General features: G+C 39.6%; 1 protein-coding gene across 1 annotated transcript in view; it reads left to right on the forward strand.

Annotated features, from left to right (window-relative positions):
• Positions 1-18: 18 nt before the first annotated feature.
• Trpc5 (transient receptor potential cation channel subfamily C member 5) overlaps positions 19-8,762 on the forward strand; it is a gene marked incomplete at its 3' end in the record, with an annotated part of 211,928 nt that continues 203,184 nt past the window's right edge. Inside the window, exon 1 of the mRNA XM_013354233.2 lies at positions 19-879. The remainder of the gene's footprint in view (positions 880-8,762) is intronic.

An 8,762-nucleotide genomic window follows, 5' to 3' on the forward strand; every position in this document is an offset into this window, starting at 1 on the left:
CACACACACACACACACACACACACACACACAATCAACCGCGACGGGTTCTCCACAGCTCTCAGCCAACCCCAAAAGAGAGAGGGAGATGAGCAGTAGATGAGAACCTGGAGCAGATAGAAGGGAAAAGAAGAGCTCAGGGTTGGACATTTTGGGATCTAGGGGTGGGGAGGAGAAAGGGAGCGCGCCTCCTTGATTTTCCCCTCCCCACCCCTCTTTGCTTTTCTCTCCCCTTGGCTGGTATAGGATTTTCCTGAAGCAGCAGCAGTAGGGGACAGAAACCTTTAGTCTAGAAAAGAGGGTTGGAGAGGTGGCTGGAGCTCCTATCAGCTACCTAGCCTGAGGGTGCGTGCCTGTAAGAGTGTGAATGCGGTTTCTTTCCATGCTCACCCCTCCACACACACTTCTCTTCCTACCGGGATATCAGTTAGCCTCAATTTCCCGGTGTTGGCTTCTCCGCTTGCTCTTATTGTTTGTGGCCTGCCGCGTGAAGCGGGTGCGTGTGTCTGAAGGGACTCAGGTTGGGAGAAAGAGCTGAAAGAGGACAAGCGAGAGCAGAGCAGGAGCACCACTGGAGCGAAGAGTTTCGGGCACTGGTGAAGGCGAAAGGTGAGGAGATCTGGTCAGAGGGAAGTTTGGCAGTAACTGAAGAGCAAAGGGGGAAGCCCAGGTAGGAGTCAGTCCTTGGGTCCCTCTTGGCACCCTGATTCCTCTGCCTGTGCTCAACCATCCACCCACACGGCAGCCTCCAGACCCGGGACTGTCCCAGGCGGCTGCCTTTTGCGCGCCGCGGAAGAGGAGTCCAGGAAGGCTGTCGCACCACGCGCCCTGGTGCACGGACTCCAGACAAGGCAAATCTGAAGAAAGCTCTTAGCCTGGGGTAAGTTGTTAAGCGGCACGGGTGCTGTCCTATTTGTTGCTGTGGAGCAGCAGGGAAATGAGGCTTGAATGAAGGTGCTGAGCTACTGTGGGCTGGAAAGATGCTGGCTGGCTAGCTGACTGTGGGCTGGAGTGGTGGGATGCAAATGGGGACCAGCAACAGATTGTTTTGGGACACCTGGGACAGTCGTGAAATGGAGGAGGCAGCCTTAGAGGTTTAGGACTGTTGGCACCTACCAAAAGCATCGTTTTTATTAGCAATGTTCTCCTGAATCAGAGCCTAGATAGTGAGTTATTGTGATTTCCTGAGGTAGATATTATACTCCCACCCCACCCCACCCCGGACAGCCTGCTCCCAGACCCCTTTAAAATGGTCCCAGAATGAGTGTAAGAATAAAGATACTCGATCTTCAAGGACAGCTTCCAACAAGAGAACCAAGAAGCTGATCCATGAGGGCTCAGGGACCAGAGCTTCCTTTTACCTTGCTGGTTTTGTAACCTTCATCCAGTTCAGTTTACCTGGATTCTTTTAAGGGACCCAGAATGCAAAATGAGGGTACTAGTCAGATCTCTGCTCTAAAGGGGACACATTCCTGCACCGTATGCCACGACTGGAACACTCACAATCATGTTCCATATACTCAGGTTCTGAGCTCAATTCACAGATCCTGGCGTTTCTGCTGCATCTGTGAGAAAGCCTGGGAGGAGGTCCTTTTCCCTATTGCCGAGGTGGGATGTTTGGCCCACAGCCACGCACCTGGTGATAGCCAAGTGTTTAGCAATATTATCACTCCCTTATGAAAAGCCTGGAGCCGGGAAACTGGCCTGGAACACAGAATCCCTGAACTTTACCCGAGTTTATTGTATGAGTAGGAAAGGCAAAGACTAATCAATCATGTTCTACTTAGAGATGGCTTGTGTTTTCCCTGGCTTCGAATGAGTAACAATTACTATACTCATATGGTACCCAGTTGTCTATTGCCATATAGCTCTCTTTGTGGTATTTAGCTGGAGTGACGTGTTGATATGTCAGTATTCCCAATTGCCTATTTTTTTATTTCTTGGATTTAGGGGTATTCTATAGATGATCTGTATCGTTTCTTATTTCCCATCAAGTCTTAAAAGCTGAGATTTAAATGGTACCTTTTCACTAATCTTGAAAATCGACTAAATTAAAAGGCATGATAGTACATTCACATAGTGCCAAGTTAGTTTTAAAGCAAATGTTTAGCCTGAGAAAAGGGGAACAATAAAAATCTGTAAGGTTGAACAAAGAACAGAATAGCACTTGAAGCCTGTGTTTTAGTTCCAGAGTGTTGCTGTTTTCATAAACTGTGTATCTATAGTCATAAACCATATGTGTGGGGGGTCTATATCTGTATATAGATAGACTGATTTGGTTCTTTTGTGTGTGTATATATAGTTTTTCAAGGACTCCAAACAACGCCATACAGTCTGGAACCTGCTTCTGTATGGGGCTGAAAGTGTGTTTTCAAAAGCATCAATGCTCTTTAATTGAACTTTCTATTTATTAGATGCTACTGAAATATAATTAATTGCCTCCTTTCAACTCGGCAAACAAGGGAAACAGATTCTGCATTAAGTGAAACTGTTTATGTTGCGTCAGACAATTTGCTCTAACGCGTATTGCCGAGAGACACAGAATGAGGCTTACTCAAGTACAACCTGAAAAGGTGCCCATGCTGTTATTTTGCCCCATTCTGATATAAATCTCTTCTTGTATAGGGTAAAATAGCAAGGACAAGAATACAGATGGGTAGAAAAGAACCAACAGCTTCACGATTAGGGAAGAACTCAAAGTATCAACAGGGATGAAGCATAAGCTGTTGAGTATTTGCTCTGTTCTTATCTAGGTGAATATCCAGCTGCTGAAATGGTCCTGACTTGGGATTACTCAAGAGACAGGGAGATAGGCAGCTGCAAGGAGTCAGAAGCACTGTAGACCCAGCTCCCTTGATACAGATTCACCGGGCTTTAGCATAAGTTTCAAGAGCAGATAAGGATCAGATGATATCAGCCAGCCGTTCTAGATAGAAGATTTGTAATTATGATTCTGTTCATTCTAGAACTAACAACTAAAACAAGAGTGGCACACAGAATCACAGGAGGCAGGGCCAGAAAATCAGAGATCCGGAATGGGGAAAAGAAGGGAACAGGAGGGCTAAAGGCGTTTGGAAACACATGGAAAGAAAAGCATCCAGGTGTTTGCTTTGGCTTGAAACAAAATTAGTTCAGAAAATCACCTCAGATGTGAAATACTGTAAAACTGCCTGCAATTCGACTTGTAAACACTGAGTAAACAGTAACAAAATTCCTTAGAAGCAGGGAATTGGGGACCTTGGAGAACATTTGCAGCTTTGTCATTTTCTTTCACTCCTTAGCATACTAAACTCCAATCTACTAGCCACTCGGGTGTTTAATTATCAAATGAATATTTCACACGTGTAGCGCTACTTCCAGCCTGCCTGGCTCTGAATCTTCTAATTTGCCTTTCGCCTGGCTCCGTTACTGAAGAAAAGGAAACAAACCATTTCTGACTGATTTCCTTCTGCAGAGACTTGTGCTTGCAGCTGAAAACACAAAGCTGTTCTGATGCCTCCTTCTAGCTGGTGGGAAATGGGGGCCCTCATCATACTTCAAGAAGTGTCCTGTGCCCCACGATGCCACCAACTTAATCCTGTCCAGTCATTTTCCATGGTTTTTGGAACAGGTATGACACATTTTGCAGCCTAGATTCCGAAACGGTGCCTGTCAAGGCAGAAGCAGAAGCTAGTCAACCCCGGAAGAGGACTACAGCGAAGTTAGCCCTTATTTCTAGGGACTAGGAGCTACTGATTCTTCATGCTGTCCTCTCTCTAAAACTCGCTACACTTTCCTCTGTTGATGGGCTCCTAACGCCCCTTGTCCAACAAGACTAGCAGACCCATCCTGCCAGCAAAGAATGATTCCTGGATGACTCAGCTATGGTCTCATAAACAAATATGCATTTTGCATCATCTTCATCTAAGTGCGAGCAGATTGTTTAAAGGATAAAAGCTAGTGGGGCTCAGAACAATTACAGTTGACTGGGTCAAGGAAATTTTAGATGTGCCCCGGGTTTGGTTCGCCTTTATTCCTTGCACAGTTGTCCTTTGGATTCTGACAACCAGTGAAATTACCCCCAGCCATTTTCCTTAGCAAAAACAAAATTAAAATGATGTTGAGAAAGTGACAGGTGTAATAGCCTCATTTTTCTCATAGAGAAATCGGTACTTAGAAATTAGAGACAGCTTGTTTAGGTAACAAAACTAGCTAGCGACCAAGCCAAAACAAGAACTCAGGACTATCTTCTCATACTGAATAACTTTTATAAAGATCCCCGGAGGTCCTTCCAGGAAATTGACTGGATTCTAAAACCGAATTTATGATCATTATATTCTACTTTCTTCCCATATTTATTGTTATATGTTTTTTATTATATATTGTCTAGTTTGTTTGGTTTGAGACAAAGTCTCATGGTGTAGCCTAGTGTGACCTTGAACTCTCAACCCTCCTTCCTCAAACTCATTAGTACAGGGATCCAAGGCACCCTTTCTGTAACAGACACTGTTGTTGCTTTACCTCAGCAACTTATCTTCTCATTTATCCCCTTTCTTCTGACTGCACAAAGGGCTGTTAAGATGATTCAGCTGCTCTTTAACTGTACTTTAGCTGTGCTTGTCAACAAGCCTGAAGATTCAAGTTCAATTCCAGGGACACACGTGGTAGTAAGAACTGCCTCCCGAAGTTCTCTTTTGACCTTTACACCCATACAGTAGTGTATGCACCTCCCAATAAACAACATATGTAAATCTAAGTCAAACAGAGAGAGAGAGAGAGAGAGAGAGAGAGAGAGAGAGAGAGAGTTTTCTTGCTACTGAAGAAAATATGACAAATACCCACAACTATTATTCAGAAGGAGATCAAGGCTGACATAGTATTAATAGGTTTGTAGCCAAATAATCTTCAAAATGAGAGAATTACAACTCTTCATCAGATAAGTGGAAGATGATTTGTGTAAAATAAATGATGTAGGTAAAGTAAATATAAATACAGTTTTTAATCTGAACCAACGACCTTGTAAAACACTCCCAATGGGGCAAACATATCATGTTTAAATCTCCATCTAGGCTTCAATGACGATTTCTTCAAAGAGCAGACATTTGACATAAGATAAAAATTACATTGATTTATCAAAAACTTTTACAAAAGTAAGCTCAACAGCAATAAATACCTACATGGTACTTAGTTATTTACCATTTTCCATGCAGTATCTCATTTAAACTTTCTCAAGAATATGAAATAACTACATCTTCATTCATATTTTATAGATGAATCAGTAGCTAAAGCTCAAAGGAATGATGTAATATTCCATTTTATATCCATTTAATGACTTAAGTGTTTACTATACCTGTCACTGTTTTTTGGATTAATAATAGTGATTCCCACTTCATCCCTACCCATTAGCACGTAATACTTTCTTGCTTATTTTGCTCACCTGTAAAATATGATTGGTATAATAATTGCAAACTTCAATAAATTCACTATGCATTTGAATCTGTAAATACTTAGTTGGCATATGTAATCTGGAGAGCCTAATTATAAAGACACAGAGGCAGACCACAATCTCTGAGTGCCAGTTTTTTGATGTGTAAGATACCCAACTGCTGTTTGGAACTCAGGTTGCCCAACATGCTTTGACTTTTCAAGTAGATCAGATTCGTATGGCATTAGTCATCTTAGACCATACAAATAGCTAATTTCTAAGATTTCGATGGCCACAATAATAAACAATACACATTTTATCAATTGTTGAACATTTTTGTATTAGCTTTCTATTTCTGCTATGAAAATTTAGTATACACATATTAATCTAGTACTCATTATTAATTTAAAATAGATCAGATTTAGATTTTTATTGTTGTTGATATCATTTTATAACTCAGTATATTCGATATCTGCTAGGAAACTCACTGAACTACAATCAAGGAGTCAGCAGAATGGTATTTTCTTCTGGAAGTTTGAGGGGAAAATCAGTTCCCTTGTTTATCCAGGTTTTCTTGGCACAGTTCACTTCCTTGGGCATAGGACTAAGACCCAGAGAGCTTTGAAGGCATTCAGGAAAGTCCTTTATAGCTACTAGATGCATTCACATTCCTCAGTATCCTTCTTTAAAGCCAATTCCAGCAAATTGAATCACTTTTATAATCTCTCACTCTTCTTTATCTGTCCTCCTCCTCCTCTTCCTTCTTCTTCTTCTTCTTCTTCTTCTTCTTCTTCTTCTTCTTCTTCTTCTTCTTCTTCTTCTTCTTCTCTTTCCTCTCCTGTTGTATTTTAAAGTTGATTTACAAATAACGTTTATATAAAGGTAGAAGGGTTTTATTTTTGCATACATTGGAAATCTATCAACTGAAGGTAATTACTATATCACCTCAAACTCTATCACATTTGTATGGTGAGTACATTCAAGTTCATCTTTTCTAATTATTTTAATATGTATAATGCATTTGTGGTAAGTACATTTAAGTTCATCTTTTCTAACTATTTTAATATGTATAATGCATTACAGTTTCTCCAATCTAACTTGAATTGACTAACTTGAGTTGAGGTGGAAGTGTTACATTGATTCTATGCAGAAAATCAAGGATAACCTGCATATTTAACTACTTAATATTTTAATATTGCCTGACACCCCCTTGCCATGTAACATAATACATACAGGTTCTGAGGGTAAAGGTTGGTGAACTGGGAGATCACATCCTCTCTAGCACAATCTTCTAGGCACTGAGTAGTATAATACATGATATCAAATGATTGTGAACATAATTTATTTGGTAAGCATTATTCCCATTTAACAGATGAAAGAAGAGGAGTCAGAAGATACATAGTACTATATTACATGGCTATTAAATTATGCAGCTATAATTATAAATACAAACCTTTCTTCCTTTAAATACTGCATTTTCCCCTTTGGACTACTATACTGCCTCTTTTTATCAAAAAGCTCTTTGATTGTTATGATTGTTTGCTCTGTTGTTATTTAGGGCTTTTACTTTCCATAGTTTTAGTTATCAACGACCAACTTCAGTCTGAAAATATTAACTGGGAAATTTCAAAAGTAAATAATTCATAAAATCTCAATTGTGAATTGTGTAATGAAATTTTATGCTGTCCTGTTTCATTCTGACCAAGACCTAAATCATCTTTCTGTCTAATATATAACACTACATATACTATCTATTCATTAGTCACTTGGTGTTCATCACATTACCAGATTTATCACAGAGTTTGTTTATAAAGCTTATTAGCCCAACAGCACCTCACAATCCCTATGACAGTCACCACATTTTCTACCATCACATAGAAATTTTATCATCTCACAACATCACAGGAAGAAAGATGAATACACTACAACAAAATATTTTGAGAAAGAGAGAAACAATATACACATAATTTCCATTGTAGGACATTATAGAATATTATAGACATTATAGCTATTCTGTTTTATTATTGATTGTTGATGTCAGCCACTTAATGTGCCTAAATTATATTTTTAAGAAGACAGAAAGTAGAAATTTTCTCCTTTGAAATTGTTAAAGATTCATTTATTTTTATGTGCATGAATGTTATATATATATATATAAATATATATATATATATGCACCACAGGTGTTTCTGGTGCCAGAATAGTCAAAAGAGAAAACATCAAATTATCTGATTCTCTGGTACTAGAATTACAGATGGTTATGAGCCACCATATGGGTTCTGGAAAGGGAATTGAACCTGGGTCATTTCTGTAAGAGCAACAAGTACTCTTACCAACTCTCCAACAACCTCTAAATCATAAGTTCAACTATATCATAAGAGTGTATGTATAAGAAAAGAGCATAGTACAAGTATAGTTTAGTTCTGTATACAGTTTCAGGTACTAAAGGTCTTAGAATATACCGCTTCCTTGGACGGGAGGGGTGGAGGATAATAAGTTTCTATATTACTGTGATTAGCTACCTAACAGGAAGCAGCTTAAGGAAAAAGAGGCTTATTTGGGCTCATGATTTGAGATGCGTTATGATGATGAAGGCACTGTGATCATACAGAAACTGGAGCATGTGGCAGCTGTTGTTGGAAAGAGAAAGACATGGATGCTACATGACATCAGACTTTTTTCTCTTCTTACTCAGCCTGGGGAACTTGGAACACTGCATTTGTCTTAGGGTAGCTTTTCCCTCTACAGTTAAATCTCTGGAAGTACCCGCCAAGCCATACCTAGAAGTGTGAAATTCTAAACACAGTCAAGTTGACACCGAACAGTGACCATCATGGGTGGCGGGGAGGCTGGGTACTACTTTATTTTCTTTCCTGTTTTCTCTTCTTTATGTTCCACTGTGCAGAGATGAACCCTGGGGCTTTGCGTATGTTATGCAAAGGCTCTGCATGGATCCACATCTCCAGCCTTTTATCATCCTTACTAAAATTTTGAATAGGTAATTTATGCCTGTGGTTCAAAAATCGTAATATATAAAAGAGCATTCAAAACAAACTTCATTCCCACTCTATTTCCCATCTGTGCAGCTGCCATCACCCCTAATGTTTTTGTTTGTTTTCATTCAAAACTTCTGAATGAAAATATAGGCAACTGTGAATACGAAGGTTTTATGCTATGACAAACTGAAGCTCCAGTCCATTTTATTCTTCTGTTAATAGCACCATAAGGCAAATTTAGGAGGACTATTATCATTGTTAAGTGACAAAGAATTAGGTCAATCAGTTATCCCACCAATCGGTGGTTTCCACTGAGTTTCTTTTTTTTTTGTCATGATTTATTTTTTTATTTATTTTTTTTAA

Source organism: Microtus ochrogaster, unplaced genomic scaffold (genome assembly GCF_000317375.1).
Source record: "Microtus ochrogaster isolate Prairie Vole_2 unplaced genomic scaffold, MicOch1.0 UNK34, whole genome shotgun sequence".
Taxonomy (NCBI): Eukaryota; Metazoa; Chordata; class Mammalia; order Rodentia; family Cricetidae; genus Microtus; species Microtus ochrogaster.